Source organism: Bubalus kerabau, chromosome 5 (genome assembly GCF_029407905.1).
Source record: "Bubalus kerabau isolate K-KA32 ecotype Philippines breed swamp buffalo chromosome 5, PCC_UOA_SB_1v2, whole genome shotgun sequence".
NCBI lineage: Eukaryota > Metazoa > Chordata > Mammalia > Artiodactyla > Bovidae > Bubalus > Bubalus kerabau.
This window is the reverse complement of record NC_073628.1, coordinates 46,567,916-46,572,406: the sequence shown is the minus strand read 5'-3', so window position 1 is coordinate 46,572,406 and position 4,491 is coordinate 46,567,916.

Sequence of the window (4,491 nt, the reverse complement as noted above, 5' to 3'; positions counted from 1 at the left end):
GGATTCTCCAGGCAAGAACACTGGAGTGGGTTGCCATTTCCTTCTCCAATGCATGAAAGTGAAAACTGAAAGTGAAGTTGCTCAGTCGTGTCCGACTCAGCGACCCCATGGGCTGCAGCCTACCAGACTCCTCTGTCCACGGGATTTTCCAGGCAAGAGTACTGGAGTAGGGTGCCATTGCCTTCTCCAATTGGAAGCTCATAGAAATGAACAAATAAGAAAACTGACCTTATGAAGGAGGTGCAGATACATCAGGCGCTGGTAGGGGAAGCCCTTCTCTGTATGTGTCTCCTGCACTCACACAAGAAGTCTTACCACCTCTGATAGAACAACCTGAGAAACGATGGCATATTACACACAGTGTATCTACACTAAACAAAGTTATTTATGTTCAGTGTTCTATTTTATTCTATTAAAAACACTTCCATCCATCACTAATAAAAATAACTCATTAACATTACATTAATCTTTGTTTAACTAAACTTTCAGTTCTGAGAACACAGACAATTGAATTTTCTCTTGACACTGACACCCTTGAATTTAAGTAACCTTAATGTAAGGGGATTCCACTTCTTCGACTAGCAGGTCAATATACTCCCAGTTTTATCAGATTGGCCATACTATCAAAATTGTTTTCCCATTTGGAAACATGTAAATTCCAAGTCAAAAATCAAACCAGTTCTGGGACTTCCCTGGAAGTCCAGTGGCAAAGACTCCATGCTCTGAATGGATGGGACCAGCATTTGGTCCTTCATCAGGGAATTAGAGCCCACATTCCACAGCTAAGTGTTCACCTGCCAAGACCAAGAGTTCCTGTGTGGTGACTAAGAGTTTGCCTGCCCCATCTAAAGATCCCTCAAGCCACAAGGAAGATCCGGTGTAGCTAAATAAATTAAATAAATCAACCAGTTGCCACCTAATACTGTTGCTGTTCTTTAGTTGCTAAGTCATGTCTGACCCTTTTGAAACCCCTTGGACTACAACCCACCAGGCTCCTCTGTCCATGGACTCTTCCAGGCCAGAATACTGAGATAAGTTGGTATTTCCTTCTCCAGGGGATCTCCAGACTCAGGGACAGAACCTGTGTCTCCTGCGCTGGCAGGCAGGTTCTTTACCCTTGAACGACCAGGGACAATTGTCATCTAAAATATTGTGCTTCAAAATAAATGACAGAAGTTAATCAAAATGTTCACTTCTGTGTCAGAGTGAGTGAAGAATTTCCTCTGCTTTCAAGTATCTGGTGTGTCACTAATGTTATGTTTTGAGAGCCACCACCAGCTTTTGGATTACTATTGGACAGCTTTGGAGAAGGAAATGGCAACCCACTCCAGTATTCTTGCCTGGAGAACTCCATGGACAGAGTCTGGTGGGATACAGTCCATGGGGTCACAAAGAGTTGGATGCAACTGAGCGACTAACACACTATATTGGACAATTTAAAGATGGAAGCCCCAAACTTTCCTGAAAAAAAATATATTACTCTTAACTTTCAACAACTCAGTTTCTCAATCGAGGTTTAGGTATCATGCCAAATGGAAAACTATCTGTCTAGGATTTCCCAATCATAAATTCACATTTTAATTTTACAAGATGGAATCATAAGTTAGCAGAATCATTTATGATCATTTACAAATTTCAACTTTTTTATGTCTATAGTTCCAGAATAAACTGAAAGTAATTACATAGTTTCTATGAACCAGGAGATTTTTCATTTGTTTGAGAAATTATTTTTTTAATTTATTTATTTTAATTGGAGGCTAATTACTTTACAATACTGTATTGGTTTTGCCATACATTGATGTGAATCCATCATAGGGGTACATGTGTTCCCCATCTTTAAATCCCCTCCCACCTCCCTACACATTATCATCCTTTTGGGTCATCCCAGTACACCAGCCCCGAGCATCCTGTATCATGCATCAAACCTGGACTGGCGATTCATTTCACATATGATAATATACATGTTTCAATGCCATTCTCCCAAATCATCCCACCCTCGCCCTCTCCCACAGAGTCCAAAAAACTGTTCTATACATCTGTGTCTCTTTCGCTGTCTCGCATACAGGGTTATCATTACCATCTTTCTAAATTCCATATATATGCATTAGTATACTGTATTGGTGTTTTTCTTTCTGGCTGACTTCACTCTGTATAATAGGCTCCAGTTTCATCCACCTCATTAGAACTGATTCAAATGGATTCTTTTCAATAGCTTAGTAATACTGCATTGTGCATATGTACCACAGCTATCTTATCCATTCATCTGCTAATGGACATCTAGGTTGCTTCCATGGCCTGGCTATTGTCAACAGTGCTGCGATGAACATTGGGGTACACGTGTCTCTTTCAATTCTGGTTTCCTCGGTGTGTATGCCCAGCAGTGGGATTGCTGGGTCTTCTGGCAGTTCTATTTCCAGGTTTTTAAGGAATCTCCACACTGTTCTCCATAGTGGCTGTACTGTACTAGTTTGCATTCCCACCAACAGTGTAAGAGGGTTCCCTTTTCTCCACACCCTCTCCACCATTTATTGCTTGTAGACTTTTGGATAGCAGCCATTCTGACTGGCATAAAATGGTACCTCATTGTGGTTTTGATTTTCATTTCTCTGATAATGAGTGATGTTGAGCATCTTTTCATGCATTTGTTAGCCATCTGTATGTCTTCTTTGGAGAAATGCATATTTAGTTCTTTGGCCCATTTTTTGATTGGGTCATTTATTTTTCTGGAATTGAGCTGCAGGAGTTGCTTGTATATTTTTGAGGTTAATTCTTTGTCCGTTGCTTCATTTGCTATTATTTTCTCCCATTCTGAAGGCTGTCTTTTCACCTTGCTTTTAGTTTCCTTTGTTGTGTAGAAGCTTTTAATTTTAATTACACCCCATTTGTTTATTTTTGCTTTTATTTCCAATATTCTGGGAGGTGATTCATAGAGGATCCTGCTGTGATTTATATCAGAGAGTGTTTTGCCTATGTTCTCCTCTAGGAGTTTTACAGTTTCTGGTCTTACATTTAGATCTTTAGTCCATTTTGAGTTTATTTTTGTGTATGGTGTTAGAAAGAGTTCTAGTTTCATTCTTTTACAAGTGGTTGACCAGTTTTACCAGCACCACTTGTTAAAGAGATTTTCTTTAATCCATTGTATATTCTTGCCTCCTTTGTCAAAGATAAGGTGTCCATAGGTGCGTGGATTTATCTCTGGGCTTTCTATTTTGTTCCATTGGTCTATATTTCTGTCTTTGTGCCAGTACCATACTGTCTTGATGACTGTGGCTTTGTAATAGAGCCTGAAGTCAGGCAGGTTGATTTCTCCAGTTCCATTCTTCTTTCTCAAGATTGCTTTGGCTATTCGAGGGTTTTTGTATTTCCATACAAATTGTGAAATTATTTGTTCTAGCTCTGTGAAGAATACCGTTGGTAGCTTGATAGGGATTGCATTGACTCTATAGATTGCTTTGGGTAGTATACTCATTTTCACTATACTGATTCTTCCAATCCATGAACATGGTATATTTCTCCATCTATCAGTGTCCTCTTTGATTTCTTTCACCAGTGTTTTATAGTTTTCTATATATAGGTCTTTTTTTTCTTTAGGGAGATATATTCCTAAGTATTTTATTATTTTCATTGCAATGGTGAATGGAATTGTTTCCTTAATTTCTCTTTCTATTTTCTCATTATTAGTGTATAGGAATGCAAGGGATTTCTGTGTGTTGAGTTTATATCCTGCAACTTTACTATATTCATTGATTAGCTCTAGTAATTTTCTGGTCAAATCTTTAGGGTTTTCTATGTAGAGGATCATGTCATCTGCAAACAGTGAGAGTTTTACTTCTTCTTTTCCATTTTGGATTCCTTTTATTTCTTTTTCTGCTCTGATTGCTGTGGCCTAAACTTCCAAAACTATGTTGAATAGTAGTGGTGAGAGTGGGCACCTTTGTCTTGTTCCTGACTTTAGGGGAAATGCTTTCAATTTTTTACCATTGAGGATAATGTTTGCTGTGGGTTTGTCATATATAGCTTTTATTATGTTGAGGTATGTTCCTTCTATTCCTGCTTGCTGCAGGGTTTTTATCATAAATAGATGTTGAATTTTGTCAAAGGCTTTCTCTGAATCTACACTCTGGGTTTCTTGCTTGGAGAATCGCATGGATAGAAGACCCCAGGGGGCTCCAGCCCATAGGCTTTCACTGTGGGTGGGGTTGGATGGGCGGCTTGTCAAGGTTTACTGGTTAGGGAAGCTTGTGTCCATGTTCTGGTGAGTGGAGCTGGATTTCTTCTCTCTAGAGTGCAATGAAGTGTCCAGTAATGAATTATGAGATGTCAGTGGGTTTGGAGTGACCTTAGGCAGCCTGTATATTGAAGCTCAGGGCTATGTTCCTGTGTTGCTGGAGAATTTGCATGGTATGTCTTGCTCTGGAACTTGTTGACCCTTGGGTGGTGCTTGGTTTCAGTGTAGGTACGGAAGTGTTTTATGAGCTCCTATCGATTAGT